Source organism: Pleurodeles waltl, unplaced genomic scaffold, assembly GCF_031143425.1.
Source record: "Pleurodeles waltl isolate 20211129_DDA unplaced genomic scaffold, aPleWal1.hap1.20221129 scaffold_86, whole genome shotgun sequence".
In the NCBI taxonomy this organism is placed as follows: domain Eukaryota; kingdom Metazoa; phylum Chordata; class Amphibia; order Caudata; family Salamandridae; genus Pleurodeles; species Pleurodeles waltl.
The window spans coordinates 884,242-909,029 of NW_027150400.1; the positions used below are offsets into that span (position 1 = coordinate 884,242).

Sequence of the window (24,788 nt, forward strand, 5' to 3'; positions counted from 1 at the left end):
GGGCACCTGCCTCAGGTGACTTCGGTCAGAAGGCCACTCCTTACTTCAGGCGCCAGCTGTCCCTTCAGGAGCCTCAGGGGAGGATAGCCTTGGCCGTGCCACACGCTGACCTTGACGGCAAGCGCTCGCATGGATGTCACCTAGGGGTCACCAGGGGTCGCAAGGGGCAAGCCAGATGTCGCAGCGGGCCCCTCCCCCATATGGCCTCTGACAGCGGGCCCCTACCTCAGTTGGCGCCAGTCAGAACGCCACTCCTTCTTTAAGGTGGCAGCTGTCCCTTCAGGAGACCTCAGATAGGATAGCCTGGGCCGAGCCACACACTGACCTTGCTGACCTCGACAGTAGGCACTTACATGGATGTCATTTAGGGTTCTCCAGGGGTTGCATGGGGCAAGCCAGGAGTTGCAGCGGGTCCCTGCCCCATAAGGCCTCTGACAGTGGGCCCCTGCCTCAGGTGACTTCAGTCAGAAGGCCACTCCTTCATTAAGGGAGCAGCTGTCTCTCCCGGAGTCCTCAAATAGGATAGCCTTGGCCACGTCACACACTGACCTCAACGGCATGACAATTTCATGGCGATGCAAAACTGCCACTCAGGGCCGGGTTTAGGGAGGTGCGAGCAGTGCGGCCGCACCGGGTGCTGACCAGGATTGGAGTTGCTGACCTCGGGGGGCGCTGTGTTTAGCAATAACTTACGAAACTTGCGATTTAAAAGCTCATGCTGGAAAGTTCCTTGTGTGTCCAAACTACAGAAAGCAAATAAAATGCCAAGATACCTCTTGTGATTACCGTTCCTGCTAGGGAGAGAGTTGGTGGTTTTGTCCAGAGGCAGCTTTGACTAGATATAAAATAGCGTAGAGGGTTCATGTGCCTGACGCAAAGAACAGAACCATATCTAATGTGGAGAGCTGTCTGGATAGTCAAGCAGCTATCCAGCTCTTTAAAACAAATCTAATCTATGTGAGAGGGGCTATGGATAGATGAGGGGCACATTTGGCAGGTGGCAGTGAGTGAATCCGAGTAGGTGGTGATGGAGTGAAGGGGGTTGGGGGGGTGCCAAAAAAGACTGTCTTCCAGCCACCAGGGCTACAGCCGGCCCTGCTGCTAGCAGGCAAAAATCTGGGCTCTCTCTGGCAGGAAGATTAATGAGAAGAGTTGTGTTGCCATTTTGATTGTTGCCTGAAATCTGTAAAGGGAAGGAACTCTGCAGCAGGTTGTATTAAATGTTAAGTTGAGACTAAGCAGAGCGCCCCCCCCCCCTGAGGTGGGTGCCCCCGTGCATGTGAGCGAGCAGTGCGAGTGCAACAGTTGCAGCATCCTTAAGCCAGCTCTGCCCCCCGTGTGGGTGGGAAGGAAGTGAGAAATGGAAAAACTCAGACGCTTGGCACAGAGAGGGCGGGTTGGACAGAAGAAGGAGCTGCTCAGCACACACAAAAATATCTCTTCCTACTTAGTATAGTGGAGAGTGTCCCTGCCTGGGAGACTGGGGTTCAATTCCCCCACTTGGAAACTGCCTCTTCTTTTAAAGGCTTAAACCTACATTTTCAGAGCACCAGCAATCAATATTTACTTCAAATACCGTTTACAATCTCACACTCATACTACAGAGTACGCCCATTTTTCTTTCATCCACACACCTCCTCCAAATCGAAACATTTATTCATGCCATCAAGTACCTTTCAAAATCTAGCACCCACAATTTGGACCTAAGACTCTTTTTCACAACCATTTCTCCCTTTTCATTTAAACTTCCTGCCTACTTCCTTGAAAAAGGAAAGGTGGAATCAAGGATTTTTCATGAGATAAAAAGGAAAGTACTGCATGATAAAAAAAATGCATTTAAGCTATTTTGTTTTCTCACACTAAGTAAATGAAATGTTGGGGCACACTCTGAAGGAGGAATTGTTTTATAGGAAGGTGAAACCTTTTATCTTTAGATAAAGTGTAAAGTTGTATAATTTACAGACACACTGAGAAAGGAAAACAAGCAGTGACCCGGACGTGCCCACCCACTAATCTCATCAGAGCTTTTCTAGTTCCGAGGTTCTTCCATGACTATCGACAGCAGGTCATGTGTTACACTGCATTGTGGGACTCGTAGTTCTATACACAGCATTGTAAAAGAGGAGTGAAGGTCCCAGCACCTTAAGTAAAAGCCTGCACATGTAGAGCTGGAGATGCCTGCGTTGTCCTGGGAAAGCTAAGAGCTGCCCTCCTATCGGGGCTCTGAGAAGAAGCACTGATCGTCCCTTTAATTGTACTTCTGAATTTTCCTGCTAGTTAAGTGTGTAAGTGCTATTACTGCTGAAGGATGGGATGTCTTATGAGGGTGTGCTAGGTCTTGGAGAGCTGTAAAGTGTGAAGAGTTGTGAGTGCATTTGAGGTGCAGTCAATTTCTTTCTTCATGCTGTGCCTGAAAATGGTGTGTCCTTGCATGTCTGCTTTAATTTTCCTGTAATAGGAAATGGGATCCTGAGTAGCCTGCTGACCAGTTCTTGTTTCTATATTGGGTGGTGGTGGATGACCTGTGCCTGCTCCCTGGTGGTCTAGTGGTTAGGATTCGGCGCTCTCACCGCCGCGGCCCGGGTTCGATTCCCGGTCAGGGAACGTGCAGTTCCTTACACTTTTTACTTCTACACTTACATTTCTTATAGGAAACCTTTCATTTTACACTTTTCATGGATTCAAACACATTAGGAAACCTTTCAATTACAAATGCTTCATTACCACTAGTTCTTCTTTTATTGACTTTTCTCACAATATCACACTGCTTTCTCACAGCTCTTTTTTTCACTCCAAATAACATCTGAAAGCACTCCATCTTGCTGTGATCAGCTGAGAGCTCCAGAGCTCTTGCTTGTCCACATAGTGACTGCAAGATGTCTCCAGGGGGCACATTTCCCTGCTGCACCAGGAATACCCTTTGTAAGTGTCAGCGCAGTGTGTATAAGATTGGGGTTGCCTCCTTTCTTAGAACCTGAATTTCACAGCTTTTCTCAATATTTTTACCAGCCTGGAATTAAACGTACAGACGAGGTAGTTCAAAAAACACAGCCAGGTGGCAGCCCTACTAAGGAGGAAGTCCTGCCCCAGGACAGCACAGACCAAACCTTCTGCCTTCTGGCTGGACTTAAAATGTCCCTTTAGCCCCTGCCCCATAAGGCCTCTGACGGCGGGCACCTGCCTCAGGTGACTTCGGTCAGAAGGCCACTCCTTACTTCAGGCGCCAGCTGTCCCTTCAGGAGCCTCAGGGGAGGATAGCCTTGGCCGCGCCACACGCTGACCTTGACGGCAAGCGCTCGCATGGATGTCACCTAGGGGTCACCAGGGGTCGCAAGGGGCAAGCCAGATGTCGCAGCGGGCCCCTCCCCCATATGGCCTCTGACAGCGGGCCCCTACCTCAGTTGGCGCCAGTCAGAACGCCACTCCTTCTTTAAGGTGGCAGCTGTCACTTCAGGAGACCTCAGATAGGATAGCCTGGGCCGAGCCACACACTGACCTTGCTGACCTCGACAGTAGGCACTTACATGGATGTCATTTAGGGTTCTCCAGGGGTTGCATGGGGCAAGCCAGGAGTTGCAGCGGGTCCCTGCCCCATAAGGCCTCTGACAGTGGGCCCCTGCCTCAGGTGACTTCAGTCAGAAGGCCACTCCTTCATTAAGGGAGCAGCTGTCTCTCCCGGAGTCCTCAAATAGGATAGCCTTGGCCACGTCACACACTGACCTCAACGGCATGACAATTTCATGGCGATGCAAAACTGCCACTCAGGGCCGGGTTTAGGGAGGTGCGAGCAGTGCGGCCGCACCGGGTGCTGACCAGGATTGGAGTTGCTGACCTCGGGGGGCGCTGTGTTTAGCAATAACTTACGAAACTTGCGATTTAAAAGCTCATGCTGGAAAGTTCCTTGTGTGTCCAAACTACAGAAAGCAAATAAAATGCCAAGATACCTCTTGTGATTACCGTTCCTGCTAGGGAGAGAGTTGGTGGTTTTGTCCAGAGGCAGCTTTGACTAGATATAAAATAGCGTAGAGGGTTCATGTGCCTGACGCAAAGAACAGAACCATATCTAATGTGGACAGCTGTCTGGATAGTCAAGCAGCTATCCAGCTCTTTAAAACAAATCTAATCTATGTGAGAGGGGCTATGGATAGATGAGGGGCACATTTGGCGGGTGGCAGTGAGTGAATCCGAGTAGGTGGTGATGGAGTGAAGGGGGTTGGGGGGTGCCAAAAAAGACTGTCTTCCAGCCACCAGGGCTACAGCCGGCCCTGCTGCTAGCAGGCAAAAATCTGAGCTCTCTCTGGCAGGAAGATTAATGAGAAGAGTTGTGTTGCCATTTTGATTGTTGCCTGAAATCTGTAAAGGGAAGGAACTCTGCAGCAGGTTGTATTAAATGTTAAGTTGAGACTAAGCAGAGCGCCCCCCCCCTCCCCCCTGAGGTGGGTGCCCCCGTGCATGTGAGCGAGCAGTGCGAGTGCAACAGTTGCAGCATCCTTAAGCCAGCTCTGCCCCCCCGTGTGGGTGGGAAGGAAGTGAGAAATGGAAAAACTCAGACGCTTGGCACAGAGAGGGCGGGTTGGACAGAAGAAGGAGCTGCTCAGCACGCACAAAAATATCTCTTCCTACTTAGTATAGTGGAGAGTGTCCCTGCCTGGGACCTGGGAGACTGGGGTTCAATTCCCCAACTGGGAAACTGCCTCTTCTTTTAAAGGCTTAAACCTACATTTTCAGAGCACCAGCAATCAATATTTACTTCAAATACCGTTTACAATCTCACACTCATACTACAGAGTACGCCCATTTTTCTTTCATCCACACACCTCCTCCAAATCGAAACATTTATTCATGCCATCAAGTACCTTTCAAAATCTAGCACCCACAATTTGGACCTAAGACTCTTTTTCACAACCATTTCTCCCTTTTCATTTAAACTTCGTGCCTACTTCCTTGAAAAAGGAAAGGTGGAATCAAGGATTTTTCATGAGATAAAAAGGAAAGTACTGCATGATAAAAAAAATGCATTTAAGCTATTTTGTTTTCTCACACTAAGTAAATGAAATGTTGGGGCACACTCTGAAGGAGGAATTGTTTTATAGGAAGGTGAAACCTTTTATCTTTAGATAAAGTGTAAAGTTGTATAATTTACAGACACACTGAGAAAGGAAAACAAGCAGTGACCCGGACGTGCCCACCCACTAATCTCATCAGAGCTTTTCTAGTTCCGAGGTTCTTCCATGACTATCGACAGCAGGTCATGTGTTACACTGCATTGTGGGACTCGTAGTTCTATACACAGCATTGTAAAAGAGGAGTGCAGGTCCCAGCACCTTAAGTAAAAGCCTGCACATGTAGAGCTGGAGATGCCTGCGTTGACCTGGGAAAGCTAAGAGCTGCCCTCCTATCGGGGCTCTGAGAAGAAGCACTGATCGTCCCTTTAATTGTACTTCTGAATTTTCCTGCTAGTTAAGTGTGTAAGTGCTATTACTGCTGAAGGATGGGATGTCTTATGAGGGTGTGCTAGGTCTTGGAGAGCTGTAAAGTGTGAAGAGTTGTGAGTGCATTTGAGGTGCAGTCAATTTCTTTCTTCATGCTGTGCCTGAAAATGGTGTGTCCTTGCATGTCTGCTTTAATTTTCCTGTAATAGGAAATGGGATCCTGAGTAGCCTGCTGACCAGTTCTTGTTTCTATATTGGGTGGTGGTGGACGACCTGTGCCTGCTCCCTGGTGGTCTAGTGGTTAGGATTCGGCGCTCTCACCGCCGCGGCCCGGGTTCGATTCCCGGTCAGGGAACGCGCAGTTCCTTACACTTTTTACTTCTACACTTACATTTCTTATAGGAAACCTTTCATTTTACACTTTTCATGGATTCAAACACATTAGGAAACCTTTCAATTACAAATGCTTCATTACCACTAGTTCTTCTTTAATTGACTTTTCTCACAATATCACACAGCTTTCTCACAGCTCTTTTTTTCACTCCAAATAACATCTGAAAGCACTCCATCTTGCTGTGATCAGCTGAGAGCTCCAGAGCTCCAGAGCTCTTGCTTGTCCACATAGTGACTGCAAGATGTCTCCAGGGGGCACATTTCCCTGCTGCACCAGGAATACCCTTTGTAAGTGTCAGCGCAGTGTGTATAAGATTGGGGTTGCCTCCTTTCTTAGAACCTGAATTTCACAGCTTTTCTCAATATTTTTACCAGCCTGGAATTAAACGTACAGACGAGGTAGTTCAAAAAACACAGCCAGGTGGCAGCCCTACTAAGGAGGAAGTCCTGCCCCAGGACAGCACAGACCAAACCTTCTGCATTCTGGCTGGACTTAAAATGTCCCTTTAGCCCCTGCCCCATAAGGCCTCTGACGGCGGGCACCTGCCTCAGGTGACTTCGGTCAGAAGGCCACTCCTTACTTCAGGCGCCAGCTGTCCCTTCAGGAGCCTCAGGGGAGGATAGCCTTGGCCGTGCCACACGCTGACCTTGACGGCAAGCGCTCGCATGGATGTCACCTAGGGGTCACCAGGGGTCGCAAGGGGCAAGCCAGATGTCGCAGCGGGCCCCTCCCCCATATGGCCTCTGACAGCGGGCCCCTACCTCAGTTGGCGCCAGTCAGAACGCCACTCCTTCTTTAAGGTGGCAGCTGTCCCTTCAGGAGACCTCAGATAGGATAGCCTGGGCCGAGCCACACACTGACCTTGCTGACCTCGACAGTAGGCACTTACATGGATGTCATTTAGGGTTCTCCAGGGGTTGCATGGGGCAAGCCAGGAGTTGCAGCGGGTCCCTGCCCCATAAGGCCTCTGACAGTGGGCCCCTGCCTCAGGTGACTTCAGTCAGAAGGCCACTCCTTCATTAAGGGAGCAGCTGTCTCTCCTGGAGTCCTCAAATAGGATAGCCTTGGCCACGTCACACACTGACCTCAACGGCATGACAATTTCATGGCGATGCAAAACTGCCACTCAGGGCCGGGTTTAGGGAGGTGCGAGCAGTGCGGCCGCACCGGGTGCTGACCAGGATTGGAGTTGCTGACCTCGGGGGGCGCTGTGTTTAGCAATAACTTACGAAACTTGCGATTTAAAAGCTCATGCTGGAAAGTTCCTTGTGTGTCCAAACTACAGAAAGCAAATAAAATGCCAAGATACCTCTTGTGATTACCGTTCCTGCTAGAGAGAGAGTTGGTGGTTTTGTCCAGAGGCAGCTTTGACTAGATATAAAATAGCGTAGAGGGTTCATGTGCCTGACGCAAAGAACAGAACCATATCTAATGTGGAGAGCTGTCTGGATAGTCAAGCAGCTATCCAGCTCTTTAAAACAAATCTAATCTATGTGAGAGGGGCTATGGATAGATGAGGGGCACATTTGGCAGGTGGCAGTGAGTGAATCCGAGTAGGTGGTGATGGAGTGAAGGGGGTTGGGGGGGTGCCAAAAAAGACTGTCTTCCAGCCACCAGGGCTACAGCCGGCCCTGCTGCTAGCAGGCAAAAATCTGGGCTCTCTCTGGCAGGAAGATTAATGAGAAGAGTTGTGTTGCCATTTTGATTGTTGCCTGAAATCTGTAAAGGGAAGGAACTCTGCAGCAGGTTGTATTAAATGTTAAGTTGAGACTAAGCAGAGCGCCCCCCCCCCCCCCCACCTGAGGTGGGTGCCCCCGTGCATGTGAGCGAGCAGTGCGAGTGCAACAGTTGCAGCATCCTTAAGCCAGCTCTGCCCCCCCCGTGTGGGTGGGAAGGAAGTGAGAAATGGAAAAACTCAGACGCTTGGCACAGAGAGGGCGGGTTGGACAGAAGAAGGAGCTGCTCAGCACACACAAAAATATCTCTTCCTACTTAGTATAGTGGAGAGTGTCCCTGCCTGGGAGACTGGGGTTCAATTCCCCCACTTGGAAACTGCCTCTTCTTTTAAAGGCTTAAACCTACATTTTCAGAGCACCAGCAATCAATATTTACTTCAAATACCGTTTACAATCTCACACTCATACTACAGAGTACGCCCATTTTTCTTTCATCCACACACCTCCTCCAAATCGAAACATTTATTCATGCCATCAAGTACCTTTCAAAATCTAGCACCCACAATTTGGACCTAAGACTCTTTTTCACAACCATTTCTCCCTTTTCATTTAAACTTCCTGCCTACTTCCTTGAAAAAGGAAAGGTGGAATCAAGGATTTTTCATGAGATAAAAAGGAAAGTACTGCATGATAAAAAAAATGCATTTAAGCTATTTTGTTTTCTCACACTAAGTAAATGAAATGTTGGGGCACACTCTGAAGGAGGAATTGTTTTATAGGAAGGTGAAACCTTTTATCTTTAGATAAAGTGTAAAGTTGTATAATTTACAGACACACTGAGAAAGGAAAACAAGCAGTGACCCGGACGTGCCCACCCACTAATCTCATCAGAGCTTTTCTAGTTCCGAGGTTCTTCCATGACTATCGACAGCAGGTCATGTGTTACACTGCATTGTGGGACTCGTAGTTCTATACACAGCATTGTAAAAGAGGAGTGAAGGTCCCAGCACCTTAAGTAAAAGCCTGCACATGTAGAGCTGGAGATGCCTGCGTTGTCCTGGGAAAGCTAAGAGCTGCCCTCCTATCGGGGCTCTGAGAAGAAGCACTGATCGTCCCTTTAATTGTACTTCTGAATTTTCCTGCTAGTTAAGTGTGTAAGTGCTATTACTGCTGAAGGATGGGATGTCTTATGAGGGTGTGCTAGGTCTTGGAGAGCTGTAAAGTGTGAAGAGTTGTGAGTGCATTTGAGGTGCAGTCAATTTCTTTCTTCATGCTGTGCCTGAAAATGGTGTGTCCTTGCATGTCTGCTTTAATTTTCCTGTTATAGGAAATGAGATCCTGAGTAGCCTGCTGACCAGTTCTTGTTTCTATATTGGGTGGTGGTGGACGACCTGTGCCTGCTCCCTGGTGGTCTAGTGGTTAGGATTCGGCGCTCTCACCGCCGCGGCCCGGGTTCGATTCCCGGTCAGGGAACGCGCAGTTCCTTACACTTTTTACTTCTACACTTACATTTCTTATAGGAAACCTTTCATTTTACACTTTTCATGGATTCAAACACATTAGGAAACCTTTCAATTACAAATGCTTCATTACCACTAGTTCTTCTTTAATTGACTTTTCTCACAATATCACACAGCTTTCTCACAGCTCTTTTTTTCACTCCAAATAACATCTGAAAGCACTCCATCTTGCTGTGATCAGCTGAGAGCTCCAGAGCTCCAGAGCTCTTGCTTGTCCACATAGTGACTGCAAGATGTCTCCAGGGGGCACATTTCCCTGCTGCACCAGGAATACCCTTTGTAAGTGTCAGCGCAGTGTGTATAAGATTGGGGTTGCCTCCTTTCTTAGAACCTGAATTTCACAGCTTTTCTCAATATTTTTACCAGCCTGGAATTAAACGTACAGACGAGGTAGTTCAAAAAACACAGCCAGGTGGCAGCCCTACTAAGGAGGAAGTCCTGCCCCAGGACAGCACAGACCAAACCTTCTGCCTTCTGGCTGGACTTAAAATGTCCCTTTAGCCCCTGCCCCATAAGGCCTCTGACGGCGGGCACCTGCCTCAGGTGACTTCGGTCAGAAGGCCACTTCTTACTTCAGGCGCCAGCTGTCCCTTCAGGAGCCTCAGGGGAGGATAGCCTTGGCCGCGCCACACGCTGACCTTGACGGCAAGCGCTCGCATGGATGTCACCTAGGGGTCACCAGGGGTCGCAAGGGGCAAGCCAGATGTCGCAGCGGGCCCCTCCCCCATATGGCCTCTGACAGCGGGCCCCTACCTCAGTTGGCGCCAGTCAGAACGCCACTCCTTCTTTAAGGTGGCAGCTGTCCCTTCAGGAGACCTCAGATAGGATAGCCTGGGCCGAGCCACACACTGACCTTGCTGACCTCGACAGTAGGCACTTACATGGATGTCATTTAGGGTTCTCCAGGGGTTGCATGGGGCAAGCCAGGAGTTGCAGCGGGTCCCTGCCCCATAAGGCCTCTGACAGTGGGCCCCTGCCTCAGGTGACTTCAGTCAGAAGGCCACTCCTTCATTAAGGGAGCAGCTGTCTCTCCCGGAGTCCTCAAATAGGATAGCCTTGGCCACGTCACACACTGACCTCAACGGCATGACAATTTCATGGCGATGCAAAACTGCCACTCAGGGCCGGGTTTAGGGAGGTGCGAGCAGTGCGGCCGCACCGGGTGCTGACCAGGATTGGAGTTGCTGACCTCGGGGGGCGCTGTGTTTAGCAATAACTTACGAAACTTGCGATTTAAAAGCTCATGCTGGAAAGTTCCTTGTGTGTCCAAACTACAGAAAGCAAATAAAATGCCAAGATACCTCTTGTGATTACCGTTCCTGCTAGGGAGAGAGTTGGTGGTTTTGTCCAGAGGCAGCTTTGACTAGATATAAAATAGCGTAGAGGGTTCATGTGCCTGACGCAAAGAACAGAACCATATCTAATGTGGAGAGCTGTCTGGATAGTCAAGCAGCTATCCAGCTCTTTAAAACAAATCTAATCTATGTGAGAGGGGCTATGGATAGATGAGGGGCACATTTGGCGGGTGGCAGTGAGTGAATCCGAGTAGGTGGTGATGGAGTGAAGGGGGTTGGGGGGTGCCAAAAAAGACTGTCTTCCAGCCACCAGGGCTACAGCCGGCCCTGCTGCTAGCAGGCAAAAATCTGGGCTCTCTCTGGCAGGAAGATTAATGAGAAGAGTTGTGTTGCCATTTTGATTGTTGCCTGAAATCTGTAAAGGGAAGGAACTCTGCAGCAGGTTGTATTAAATGTTAAGTTGAGACTAAGCAGAGCGCCCCCCCCCCCCCCCCTGAGGTGGGTGCCCCCGTGCATGTGATCGAGCAGTGCGAGTGCAACAGTTGCAGCATCCTTAAGCCAGCTCTGCCCCCCGTGTGGGTGGGAAGGAAGTGAGAAATGGAAAAACTCAGACGCTTGGCACAGAGAGGGCGGGTTGGACAGAAGAAGGAGCTGCTCAGCACACACAAAAATATCTCTTCCTACTTAGTATAGTGGAGAGTGTCCCTGCCTGGGACCTGGGAGACTGGGGTTCAATTCCCCAACTGGGAAACTGCCTCTTCTTTTAAAGGCTTAAACCTACATTTTCAGAGCACCAGCAATCAATATTTACTTCAAATACCGTTTACAATCTCACACTCATACTACAGAGTACGCCCATTTTTCTTTCATCCACACACCTCCTCCAAATCGAAACATTTATTCATGCCATCAAGTACCTTTCAAAATCTAGCACCCACAATTTGGACCTAAGACTCTTTTTCACAACCATTTCTCCCTTTTCATTTAAACTTCCTGCCTACTTCCTTGAAAAAGGAAAGGTGGAATCAAGGATTTTTCATGAGATAAAAAGGAAAGTACTGCATGATAAAAAAAATGCATTTAAGCTATTTTGTTTTCTCACACTAAGTAAATGAAATGTTGGGGCACACTCTGAAGGAGGAATTGTTTTATAGGAAGGTGAAACCTTTTATCTTTAGATAAAGTGTAAAGTTGTATAATTTACAGACACACTGAGAAAGGAAAACAAGCATTGACCCGGACGTGCCCACCCACTAATCTCATCAGAGCTTTTCTAGTTCCGAGGTTCTTCCATGACTATCGACAGCAGGTCATGTGTTACACTGCATTGTGGGACTCGTAGTTCTATACACAGCATTGTAAAAGAGGAGTGCAGGTCCCAGCACCTTAAGTAAAAGCCTGCACATGTAGAGCTGGAGATGCCTGCGTTGACCTGGGAAAGCTAAGAGCTGCCCTCCTATCGGGGCTCTGAGAAGAAGCACTGATCGTCCCTTTAATTGTACTTCTGAATTTTCCTGCTAGTTAAGTGTGTAAGTGCTATTACTGCTGAAGGATGGGATGTCTTATGAGGGTGTGCTAGGTCTTGGAGAGCTGTAAAGTGTGAAGAGTTGTGAGTGCATTTGAGGTGCAGTCAATTTCTTTCTTCATGCTGTGCCTGAAAATGGTGTGTCCTTGCATGTCTGCTTTAATTTTCCTGTAATAGGAAATGGGATCCTGAGTAGCCTGCTGACCAGTTCTTGTTTCTATATTGGGTGGTGGTGGATGACCTGTGCCTGCTCCCTGGTGGTCTAGTGGTTAGGATTCGGCGCTCTCACCGCCGCGGCCCGGGTTCGATTCCCGGTCAGGGAACGCGAAGTTCCTTACACTTTTTACTTCTACACTTACATTTCTTATAGGAAACCTTTCATTTTACACTTTTCATGGATTCAAACACATTAGGAAACCTTTCAATTACAAATGCTTCATTACCACTAGTTCTTCTTTAATTGACTTTTCTCACAATATCACACAGCTTTCTCACAGCTCTTTTTTTCACTCCAAATAACATCTGAAAGCACTCCATCTTGCTGTGATCAGCTGAGAGCTCCAGAGCTCCAGAGCTCTTGCTTGTCCACATAGTGACTGCAAGATGTCTCCAGGGGGCACATTTCCCTGCTGCACCAGGAATACCCTTTGTAAGTGTCAGCGCAGTGTGTATAAGATTGGGGTTGCCTCCTTTCTTAGAACCTGAATTTCACAGCTTTTCTCAATATTTTTACCAGCCTGGAATTAAACGTACAGACGAGGTAGTTCAAAAAACACAGCCAGGTGGCAGCCCTACTAAGGAGGAAGTCCTGCCCCAGGACAGCACAGACCAAACCTTCTGCCTTCTGGCTGGACTTAAAATGTCCCTTTAGCCCCTGCCCCATAAGGCCTCTGACGGCGGGCACCTGCCTCAGGTGACTTCGGTCAGAAGGCCACTCCTTACTTCAGGCGCCAGCTGTCCCTTCAGGAGCCTCAGGGGAGGATAGCCTTGGCCGTGCCACACGCTGACCTTGACGGCAAGCGCTCGCATGGATGTCACCTAGGGGTCACCAGGGGTCGCAAGGGGCAAGCCAGATGTCGCAGCGGGCCCCTCCCCCATATGGCCTCTGACAGCGGGCCCCTACCTCAGTTGGCGCCAGTCAGAACGCCACTCCTTCTTTAAGGTGGCAGCTGTCCCTTCAGGAGACCTCAGATAGGATAGCCTGGGCCGAGCCACACACTGACCTTGCTGACCTCGACAGTAGGCACTTACATGGATGTCATTTAGGGTTCTCCAGGGGTTGCATGGGGCAAGCCAGGAGTTGCAGCGGGTCCCTGCCCCATAAGGCCTCTGACAGTGGGCCCCTGCCTCAGGTGACTTCAGTCAGAAGGCCACTCCTTCATTAAGGGAGCAGCTGTCTCTCCCGGAGTCCTCAAATAGGATAGCCTTGGCCACGTCACACACTGACCTCAACGGCATGACAATTTCATGGCGATGCAAAACTGCCACTCAGGGCCGGGTTTAGGGAGGTGCGAGCAGTGCGGCCGCACCGGGTGCTGACCAGGATTGGAGTTGCTGACCTCGGGGGGCGCTGTGTTTAGCAATAACTTACGAAACTTGCGATTTAAAAGCTCATGCTGGAAAGTTCCTTGTGTGTCCAAACTACAGAAAGCAAATAAAATGCCAAGATACCTCTTGTGATTACCGTTCCTGCTAGGGAGAGAGTTGGTGGTTTTGTCCAGAGGCAGCTTTGACTAGATATAAAATAGCGTAGAGGGTTCATGTGCCTGACGCAAAGAACAGAACCATATCTAATGTGGAGAGCTGTCTGGATAGTCAAGCAGCTATCCAGCTCTTTAAAACAAATCTAATCTATGTGAGAGGGGCTATGGATAGATGAGGGGCACATTTGGCAGGTGGCAGTGAGTGAATCCGAGTAGGTGGTGATGGAGTGAAGGGGGTTGGGGGGGTGCCAAAAAAGACTGTCTTCCAGCCACCAGGGCTACAGCCGGCCCTGCTGCTAGCAGGCAAAAATCTGGGCTCTCTCTGGCAGGAAGATTAATGAGAAGAGTTGTGTTGCCATTTTGATTGTTGCCTGAAATCTGTAAAGGGAAGGAACTCTGCAGCAGGTTGTATTAAATGTTAAGTTGAGACTAAGCAGAGCGCCCCCCCCCCCCCTGAGGTGGGTGCCCCCGTGCATGTGAGCGAGCAGTGCGAGTGCAACAGTTGCAGCATCCTTAAGCCAGCTCTGCCCCCCCGTGTGGGTGGGAAGGAAGTGAGAAATGGAAAAACTCAGACGCTTGGCACAGAGAGGGCGGGTTGGACAGAAGAAGGAGCTGCTCAGCACACACAAAAATATCTCTTCCTACTTAGTATAGTGGAGAGTGTCCCTGCCTGGGAGACTGGGGTTCAATTCCCCCACTTGGAAACTGCCTCTTCTTTTAAAGGCTTAAACCTACATTTTCAGAGCACCAGCAATCAATATTTACTTCAAATACCGTTTACAATCTCACACTCATACTACAGAGTACGCCCATTTTTCTTTCATCCACACACCTCCTCCAAATCGAAACATTTATTCATGCCATCAAGTACCTTTCAAAATCTAGCACCCACAATTTGGACCTAAGACTCTTTTTCACAACCATTTCTCCCTTTTCATTTAAACTTCCTGCCTACTTCCTTGAAAAAGGAAAGGTGGAATCAAGGATTTTTCATGAGATAAAAAGGAAAGTACTGCATGATAAAAAAAATGCATTTAAGCTATTTTGTTTTCTCACACTAAGTAAATGAAATGTTGGGGCACACTCTGAAGGAGGAATTGTTTTATAGGAAGGTGAAACCTTTTATCTTTAGATAAAGTGTAAAGTTGTATAATTTACAGACACACTGAGAAAGGAAAACAAGCAGTGACCCGGACGTGCCCACCCACTAATCTCATCAGAGCTTTTCTAGTTCCGAGGTTCTTCCATGACTATCGACAGCAGGTCATGTGTTACACTGCATTGTGGGACTCGTAGTTCTATACACAGCATTGTAAAAGAGGAGTGAAGGTCCCAGCACCTTAAGTAAAAGCCTGCACATGTAGAGCTGGAGATGCCTGCGTTGTCCTGGGAAAGCTAAGAGCTGCCCTCCTATCGGGGCTCTGAGAAGAAGCACTGATCGTCCCTTTAATTGTACTTCTGAATTTTCCTGCTAGTTAAGTGTGTAAGTGCTATTACTGCTGAAGGATGGGATGTCTTATGAGGGTGTGCTAGGTCTTGGAGAGCTGTAAAGTGTGAAGAGTTGTGAGTGCATTTGAGGTGCAGTCAATTTCTTTCTTCATGCTGTGCCTGAAAATGGTGTGTCCTTGCATGTCTGCTTTAATTTTCCTGTAATAGGAAATGGGATCCTGAGTAGCCTGCTGACCAGTTCTTGTTTCTATATTGGGTGGTGGTGGATGACCTGTGCCTGCTCCCTGGTGGTCTAGTGGTTAGGATTCGGCGCTCTCACCGCCGCGGCCCGGGTTCGATTCCCGGTCAGGGAACGCGCAGTTCCTTACACTTTTTACTTCTACACTTACATTTCTTATAGGAAACCTTTCATTTTACACTTTTCATGGATTCAAACACATTAGGAAACCTTTCAATTACAAATGCTTCATTACCACTAGTTCTTCTTTTATTGACTTTTCTCACAATATCACACTGCTTTCTCACAGCTCTTTTTTTCACTCCAAATAACATCTGAAAGCACTCCATCTTGCTGTGATCAGCTGAGAGCTCCAGAGCTCTTGCTTGTCCACATAGTGACTGCAAGATGTCTCCAGGGGGCACATTTCCCTGCTGCACCAGGAATACCCTTTGTAAGTGTCAGCGCAGTGTGTATAAGATTGGGGTTGCCTCCTTTCTTAGAACCTGAATTTCACAGCTTTTCTCAATATTTTTACCAGCCTGGAATTAAACGTACAGACGAGGTAGTTCAAAAAACACAGCCAGGTGGCAGCCCTACTAAGGAGGAAGTCCTGCCCCAGGACAGCACAGACCAAACCTTCTGCCTTCTGGCTGGACTTAAAATGTCCCTTTAGCCCCTGCCCCATAAGGCCTCTGACGGCGGGCACCTGCCTCAGGTGACTTCGGTCAGAAGGCCACTCCTTACTTCAGGCGCCAGCTGTCCCTTCAGGAGCCTCAGGGGAGGATAGCCTTGGCCGCGCCACACGCTGACCTTGACGGCAAGCGCTCGCATGGATGTCACCTAGGGGTCACCAGGGGTCGCAAGGGGCAAGCCAGATGTCGCAGCGGGCCCCTCCCCCATATGGCCTCTGACAGCGGGCCCCTACCTCAGTTGGCGCCAGTCAGAACGCCACTCCTTCTTTAAGGTGGCAGCTGTCACTTCAGGAGACCTCAGATAGGATAGCCTGGGCCGAGCCACACACTGACCTTGCTGACCTCGACAGTAGGCACTTACATGGATGTCATTTAGGGTTCTCCAGGGGTTGCATGGGGCAAGCCAGGAGTTGCAGCGGGTCCCTGCCCCATAAGGCCTCTGACAGTGGGCCCCTGCCTCAGGTGACTTCAGTCAGAAGGCCACTCCTTCATTAAGGGAGCAGCTGTCTCTCCCGGAGTCCTCAAATAGGATAGCCTTGGCCACGTCACACACTGACCTCAACGGCATGACAATTTCATGGCGATGCAAAACTGCCACTCAGGGCCGGGTTTAGGGAGGTGCGAGCAGTGCGGCCGCACCGGGTGCTGACCAGGATTGGAGTTGCTGACCTCGGGGGGCGCTGTGTTTAGCAATAACTTACGAAACTTGCGATTTAAAAGCTCATGCTGGAAAGTTCCTTGTGTGTCCAAACTACAGAAAGCAAATAAAATGCCAAGATACCTCTTGTGATTACCGTTCCTGCTAGGGAGAGAGTTGGTGGTTTTGTCCAGAGGCAGCTTTGACTAGATATAAAATAGCGTAGAGGGTTCATGTGCCTGACGCAAAGAACAGAACCATATCTAATGTGGACAGCTGTCTGGATAGTCAAGCAGCTATCCAGCTCTTTAAAACAAATCTAATCTATGTGAGAGGGGCTATGGATAGATGAGGGGCACATTTGGCGGGTGGCAGTGAGTGAATCCGAGTAGGTGGTGATGGAGTGAAGGGGGTTGGGGGGTGCCAAAAAAGACTGTCTTCCAGCCACCAGGGCTACAGCCGGCCCTGCTGCTAGCAGGCAAAAATCTGAGCTCTCTCTGGCAGGAAGATTAATGAGAAGAGTTGTGTTGCCATTTTGATTGTTGCCTGAAATCTGTAAAGGGAAGGAACTCTGCAGCAGGTTGTATTAAATGTTAAGTTGAGACTAAGCAGAGCGCCCCCCCCCTCCCCCCTGAGGTGGGTGCCCCCGTGCATGTGAGCGAGCAGTGCGAGTGCAACAGTTGCAGCATCCTTAAGCCAGCTCTGCCCCCCCGTGTGGGTGGGAAGGAAGTGAGAAATGGAAAAACTCAGACGCTTGGCACAGAGAGGGCGGGTTGGACAGAAGAAGGAGCTGCTCAGCACGCACAAAAATATCTCTTCCTACTTAGTATAGTGGAGAGTGTCCCTGCCTGGGACCTGGGAGACTGGGGTTCAATTCCCCAACTGGGAAACTGCCTCTTCTTTTAAAGGCTTAAACCTACATTTTCAGAGCACCAGCAATCAATATTTACTTCAAATACCGTTTACAATCTCACACTCATACTACAGAGTACGCCCATTTTTCTTTCATCCACACACCTCCTCCAAATCGAAACATTTATTCATGCCATCAAGTACCTTTCAAAATCTAGCACCCACAATTTGGACCTAAGACTCTTTTTCACAACCATTTCTCCCTTTTCATTTAAACTTCCTGCCTACTTCCTTGAAAAAGGAAAGGTGGAATCAAGGATTTTTCATGAGATAAAAAGGAAAGTACTGCATGATAAAAAAAATGCATTTAAGCTATTTTGTTTTCTCACACTAAGTAAATGAAATGTTGGGGCACACTCTGAAGGAGGAATTGTTTTATAGGAAGGTGAAACCTTTTATCTTTAGATAAAGTGTAAAGTTGTATAATTTACAGACACACTGAGAAAGGAAAACAAGCAGTGACCCGGACGTGCCCACCCACTAATCTCATCAGAGCTTTTCTAGTTCCGAGGTTCTTCCATGACTATCGACAGCAGGTCATGTGTTACACTGCATTGTGGGACTCGTAGTTCTATACACAGCATTGTAAAAGAGGAGTGCAGGTCCCAGCACCTTAAGTAAAAGCCTGCACATGTAGAGCTGGAGATGCCTGCGTTGACCTGGGAAAGCTAAGAGCTGCCCTCCTATCGGGGCTCTGAGAAGAAGCACTGATCGTCCCTTTAATTGTACTTCTGAATTTTCCTGCTAGTTAAGTGTGTAAGTGCTATTACTGCTGAAGGATGGGATGTCTTATGAGGGTGTGCTAGGTCTTGGAGAGCTGTAAAGTGTGAAGAGTTGTGAGTGCATTTGAGGTGCAGTCAATTTCTTTCTTCATGCTGTGCCTGAAAATGGTGTGTCCTTGCATGTCTGATTTAATTTTCCTGTAATAGGAAATGGGATCCTGAGTAGCCTGCTGACCAGTTCTTGTTTCTATATTGGGTGGTGGTGGACGACCTGTGCCTGCTCCCTGGTGGTCTAGTGGTTAGGATTCGGCGCTCTCACCGCCGCGGCCCGGGTTCGATTCCCGGTCAGGGAACGCGCAGTTCCTTACACTTTTTACTTCTACACTTACATTTCTTATAGGAAACCTTTCATTTTACACTTTTCATGGATTCAAACACATTAGGAAACCTTTCAATTACAAATGCTTCATTACCACTAGTTCTTCTTTAATTGACTTTTCTCACAATATCACACAGCTTTCTCACAGCTCTTTTTTTCACTCCAAATAACATCTGAAAGCACTCCATCTTGCTGTGATCAGCTGAGAGCTCCAGAGCTCCAGAGCTCTTGCTTGTCCACATAGTGACTGCAAGATGTCTCCAGGGGGCACATTTCCCTGCTGCACCAGGAATACCCTTTGTAAGTGTCAGCGCAGTGTGTATAAGATTGGGGTTGCCTCCTTTCTTAGAACCTGAATTTCACAGCTTTTCTCAATATTTTTACCAGCCTGGAATTAAACGTACAGACGAGGTAGTTCAAAAAACACAGCCAGGTGGCAGCCCTACTAAGGAGGAAGTCCTGCCCCAGGACAGCACAGACCAAACCTTCTGCATTCTGGCTGGACTTAAAATGTCCCTTTAGCCCCTGCCCCATAAGGCCTCTGACGGCGGGCACCTGCCTCAGGTGACTTCGGTCAGAAGGCCACTCCTTACTTCAGGCGCCAGCTGTCCCTTCAGGAGCCTCAGGGGAGGATAGCCTTGGCCGTGCCACACGCTGACCTTGACGGCAAGCGCTCGCATGGATGTCACCTAGGGGTCACCAGGGGTCGCAAGGGGCAAGCCAGATGTCGCAGCGGGCCCCTCCCCCATATGGCCTCTGACAGCGGGCCCCTACCTCAGTTGGCGCCAGTCAGAACGCCACTCCTTCTTTAAGGTGGCAGCTGTCCCTTCAGGAGACCTCAGATAGGATAGCCTGGGCCGAGCCACACACTGACCTTGCTGACCTCGACAGTAGGCACTTACATGGATGTCATTTAGGGTTCTCCAGGGGTTGCATGGGGCAAGCCAGGAGTTGCAGCGGGTCCCTGCCCCATAAGGCCTCTGACAGTGGGCCCCTGCCTCAGGTGACTTCAGTCAGAAGGCCACTCCTTCATTAAGGGAGCAGCTGTCTCTCCTGGAGTCCTCAAATAGGATAGCCTTGGCCACGTCACACACTGACCTCAACGGCATGACAATTTCATGGCGATGCAAAACTGCCACTCAGGGCCGGGTTTAGGGAGGTGCGAGCAGTGCGGCCGCACCGGGTGCTGACCAGGATTGGAGTTGCTGACCTCGGGGGGCGCTGTGTTTAGCAATAACTTACGAAACTTGCGATTTAAAAGCTCATGCTGGAAAGTTCCTTGTGTGTCCAAACTACAGAAAGCAAATAAAATGCCAAGATACCTCTTGTGATTACCGTTCCTGCTAGAGAGAGAGTTGGTGGTTTTGTCCAGAGGCAGCTTTGACTAGATATAAAATAGCGTAGAGGGTTCATGTGCCTGACGCAAAGAACAGAACCATATCTAATGTGGAGAGCTGTCTGGATAGTCAAGCAGCTATCCAGCTCTTTAAAACAAATCTAATCTATGTGAGAGGGGCTATGGATAGATGAGGGGCACATTTGGCAGGTGGCAGTGAGTGAATCCGAGTAGGTGGTGATGGAGTGAAGGGGGTTGGGGGGGTGCCAAAAAAGACTGTCTTCCAGCCACCAGGGCTACAGCCGGCCCTGCTGCTAGCAGGCAAAAATCTGGGCTCTCTCTGGCAGGAAGATTAATGAGAAGAGTTGTGTTGCCATTTTGATTGTTGCCTGAAATCTGTAAAGGGAAGGAACTCTGCAGCAGGTTGTATTAAATGTTAAGTTGAGACTAAGCAGAGCGCCCCCCCCCCCCGAGGTGGGTGCCCCCGTGCATGTGAGCGAGCAGTGCGAGTGCAACAGTTGCAGCATCCTTAAGCCAGCTCTGCCCCCCCGTGTGGGTGGGAAGGAAGTGAGAAATGGAAAAACTCAGACGCTTGGCACAGAGAGGGCGGGTTGGACAGAAGAAGGAGCTGCTCAGCACACACAAAAATATCTCTTCCTACTTAGTATAGTGGAGAGTGTCCCTGCCTGGGACCTGGGAGACTGGGGTTCAATTCCCCAACTGGGAAACTGCCTCTTCTTTTAAAGGCTTAAACCTACATTTTCAGAGCACCAGCAATCAATATTTACTTCAAATACCGTTTACAATCTCACACTCATACTACAGAGTACGCCCATTTTTCTTTCATCCACACACCTCCTCCAAATCGAAACATTTATTCATGCCATCAAGTACCTTTCAAAATCTAGCACCCACAATTTGGACCTAAGACTCTTTTTCACAACCATTTCTCCCTTTTCATTTAAACTTCCTGCCTACTTCCTTGAAAAAGGAAAGGTGGAATCAAGGATTTTTCATGAGATAAAAAGGAAAGTACTGCATGATAAAAAAAATGCATTTAAGCTATTTTGTTTTCTCACACTAAGTAAATGAAATGTTGGGGCACACTCTGAAGGAGGAATTGTTTTATAGGAAGGTGAAACCTTTTATCTTTAGATAAAGTGTAAAGTTGTATAATTTACAGACACACTGAGAAAGGAAAACAAGCAGTGACCCGGACGTGCCCACCCACTAATCTCATCAGAGCTTTTCTAGTTCCGAGGTTCTTCCATGACTATCGACAGCAGGTCATGTGTTACACTGCATTGTGGGACTCGTAGTTCTATACACAGCATTGTAAAAGAGGAGTGAAGGTCCCAGCACCTTAAGTAAAAGCCTGCACATGTAGAGCTGGAGATGCCTGCGTTGTCCTGGGAAAGCTAAGAGCTGCCCTCCTATCGGGGCTCTGAGAAGAAGCACTGATCGTCCCTTTAATTGTACTTCTGAATTTTCCTGCTAGTTAAGTGTGTAAGTGCTATTACTGCTGAAGGATGGGATGTCTTATGAGGGTGTGCTAGGTCTTGGAGAGCTGTAAAGTGTGAAGAGTTGTGAGTGCATTTGAGGTGCAGTCAATTTCTTTCTTCATGCTGTGCCTGAAAATGGTGTGTCCTTGCATGTCTGCTTTAATTTTCCTGTAATAGGAAATGGGATCCTGAGTAGCCTGCTGACCAGTTCTTGTTTCTATATTGGGTGGTGGTGGACGACCTGTGCCTGCTCCCTGGTGGTCTAGTGGTTAGGATTCGGCGCTCTCACCGCCGCGGCCCGGGTTCGATTCCCGGTCAGGGAACACGCAGTTCCTTACACTTTTTACTTCTACACTTACATTTCTTATAGGAAACCTTTCATTTTACACTTTTCATGGATTCAAACACATTAGGAAACCTTTCAATTACAAATGCTTCATTACCACTAGTTCTTCTTTTATTGACTTTTCTCACAATATCACACTGCTTTCTCACAGCTCTTTTTTTCACTCCAAATAACATCTGAAAGCACTCCATCTTGCTGTGATCAGCTGAGAGCTCCAGAGCTCTTGCTTGTCCACATAGTGACTGCAAGATGTCTCCAGGGGGCACATTTCCCTGCTGCACCAGGAATACCCTTTGTAAGTGTCAGCGCAGTGTGTATAAGATTGGGGTTGCCTCCTTTCTTAGAACCTGAATTTCACAGCTTTTCTCAATATTTTTACCAGCCTGGAATTAAACGTACAGACGAGGTAGTTCAAAAAACACAGCCAGGTGGCAGCCCTACTAAGGAGGAAGTCCTGCCCCAGGACAGCACAGACCAAACCTTCTGCCTTCTGGCTGGACTTAAAATGTCCCTTTAGCCCCTGCCCCATAAGGCCTCTGACGGCGGGCACCTGCCTCAGGTGACTTCGGTCAGAAGGCCACTCCTTACTTCAGGCGCCAGCTGTCCCTTCAGGAGCCTCAGGGGAGGATAGCCTTGGCCGCGCCACACGCTGACCTTGACGGCAAGCGCTCGCATGGATGTCACCTAGGGGTCACCAGGGGTCGCAAGGGGCAAGCCAGATGTCGCAGCGGGCCCCTCCCCCATATGGCCTCTGACAGCGGGCCCCTACCTCAGTTGGCGCCAGTCAGAACGCCACTCCTTCTTTAAGGTGGCAGCTGTCACTTCAGGAGACCTCAGATAGGATAGCCTGGGCCGAGCCACACACTGACCTTGCTGACCTCGACAGTAGGCACTTACATGGATGTCATTTAGGGTTCTCCAGGGGTTGCATGGGGCAAGCCAGGAGTTGCAGCGGGTCCCTGCCCCATAAGGCCTCTGACAGTGGGCCCCTGCCTCAGGTGACTTCAGTCAGAAGGCCACTCCTTCATTAAGGGAGCAGCTGTCTCTCCCGGAGTCCTCAAATAGGATAGCCTTGGCCACGTCACACACTGACCTCAACGGCATGACAATTTCATGGCGATGCAAAACTGCCACTCAGGGCCGGGTTTAGGGAGGTGCGAGCAGTGCGGCCGCACCGGGTGCTGACCAGGATTGGAGTTGCTGACCTCGGGGGGCGCTGTGTTTAGCAATAACTTACGAAACTTGCGATTTAAAAGCTCATGCTGGAAAGTTCCTTGTGTGTCCAAACTACAGAAAGCAAATAAAATGCCAAGATACCTCTTGTGATTACCGTTCCTGCTAGGGAGAGAGTTGGTGGTTTTGTCCAGAGGCAGCTTTGACTAGATATAAAATAGCGTAGAGGGTTCATGTGCCTGACGCAAAGAACAGAACCATATCTAATGTGGACAGCTGTCTGGATAGTCAAGCAGCTATCCAGCTCTTTAAAACAAATCTAATCTATGTGAGAGGGGCTATGGATAGATGAGGGGCACATTTGGCGGGTGGCAGTGAGTGAATCCGAGTAGGTGGTGATGGAGGGAAGGGGGTTGGGGGGTGCCAAAAAAGACTGTCTTCCAGCCACCAGGGCTACAGCCGGCCCTGCTGCTAGCAGGCAAAAATCTGAGCTCTCTCTGGCAGGAAGATTAATGAGAAGAGTTGTGTTGCCATTTTGATTGTTGCCTGAAATCTGTAAAGGGAAGGAACTCTGCAGCAGGTTGTATTAAATGTTAAGTTGAGACTAAGCAGAGCGCCCCCCCCCTCCCCCCTGAGGTGGGTGCCCCCGTGCATGTGAGCGAGCAGTGCGAGTGCAACAGTTGCAGCATCCTTAAGCCAGCTCTGCCCCCCCGTGTGGGTGGGAAGGAAGTGAGAAATGGAAAAACTCAGACGCTTGGCACAGAGAGGGCGGGTTGGACAGAAGAAGGAGCTGCTCAGCACGCACAAAAATATCTCTTCCTACTTAGTATAGTGGAGAGTGTCCCTGCCTGGGACCTGGGAGACTGGGGTTCAATTCCCCAACTGGGAAACTGCCTCTTCTTTTAAAGGCTTAAACCTACATTTTCAGAGCACCAGCAATCAATATTTACTTCAAATACCGTTTACAATCTCACACTCATACTACAGAGTACGCCCATTTTTCTTTCATCCACACACCTCCTCCAAATCGAAACATTTATTCATGCCATCAAGTACCTTTCAAAATCTAGCACCCACAATTTGGACCTAAGACTCTTTTTCACAACCATTTCTCCCTTTTCATTTAAACTTCCTGCCTACTTCCTTGAAAAAGGAAAGGTGGAATCAAGGATTTTTCATGAGATAAAAAGGAAAGTACTGCATGATAAAAAAAATGCATTTAAGCTATTTTGTTTTCTCACACTAAGTAAATGAAATGTTGGGGCACACTCTGAAGGAGGAATTGTTTTATAGGAAGGTGAAACCTTTTATCTTTAGATAAAGTGTAAAGTTGTATAATTTACAGACACACTGAGAAAGGAAAACAAGCAGTGACCCGGACGTGCCCACCCACTAATCTCATCAGAGCTTTTCTAGTTCCGAGGTTCTTCCATGACTATCGACAGCAGGTCATGTGTTACACTGCATTGTGGGACTCGTAGTTCTATACACAGCATTGTAAAAGAGGAGTGCAGGTCCCAGCACCTTAAGTAAAAGCCTGCACATGTAGAGCTGGAGATGCCTGCGTTGACCTGGGAAAGCTAAGAGCTGCCCTCCTATCGGGGCTCTGAGAAGAAGCACTGATCGTCCCTTTAATTGTACTTCTGAATTTTCCTGCTAGTTAAGTGTGTAAGTGCTATAACTGCTGAAGGATGGGATGTCTTATGAGGGTGTGCTAGGTCTTGGAGAGCTGTAAAGTGTGAAGAGTTGTGAGTGCATTTGAGGTGCAGTCAATTTCTTTCTTCATGCTGTGCCTGAAAATGGTGTGTCCTTGCATGTCTGATTTAATTTTCCTGTAATAGGAAATGGGATCCTGAGTAGCCTGCTGACCAGTTC

General features: G+C 48.8%; 7 non-coding genes across 7 annotated transcripts; all 7 read left to right on the forward strand.

Annotated features, from left to right (window-relative positions):
* Positions 1–2,532: 2,532 nt before the first annotated feature.
* TRNAE-CUC (transfer RNA glutamic acid (anticodon CUC)) lies at positions 2,533–2,604 on the forward strand. The gene has a single exon. It is a non-coding gene; the product is annotated as a tRNA-Glu (tRNA).
* A 3,111-nt stretch (positions 2,605–5,715) lies between these two features.
* On the forward strand, positions 5,716–5,787 carry TRNAE-CUC (transfer RNA glutamic acid (anticodon CUC)). The gene has a single exon. It is a non-coding gene; the product is annotated as a tRNA-Glu (tRNA).
* A 3,116-nt stretch (positions 5,788–8,903) lies between these two features.
* On the forward strand, positions 8,904–8,975 carry TRNAE-CUC (transfer RNA glutamic acid (anticodon CUC)). Its single transcript has one exon. It is a non-coding gene; the product is annotated as a tRNA-Glu (tRNA).
* A 3,118-nt stretch (positions 8,976–12,093) lies between these two features.
* TRNAE-CUC (transfer RNA glutamic acid (anticodon CUC)) lies at positions 12,094–12,165 on the forward strand. Its single transcript has one exon. It is a non-coding gene; the product is annotated as a tRNA-Glu (tRNA).
* A 3,110-nt stretch (positions 12,166–15,275) lies between these two features.
* TRNAE-CUC (transfer RNA glutamic acid (anticodon CUC)) lies at positions 15,276–15,347 on the forward strand. The gene has a single exon. It is a non-coding gene; the product is annotated as a tRNA-Glu (tRNA).
* Positions 15,348–18,458: 3,111 nt separating this feature from the next.
* Positions 18,459–18,530, forward strand: TRNAE-CUC (transfer RNA glutamic acid (anticodon CUC)). The gene has a single exon. It is a non-coding gene; the product is annotated as a tRNA-Glu (tRNA).
* Positions 18,531–21,645: 3,115 nt separating this feature from the next.
* Positions 21,646–21,717, forward strand: TRNAE-CUC (transfer RNA glutamic acid (anticodon CUC)). The gene has a single exon. It is a non-coding gene; the product is annotated as a tRNA-Glu (tRNA).
* The last annotated feature ends 3,071 nt before the right edge of the window (positions 21,718–24,788 follow it).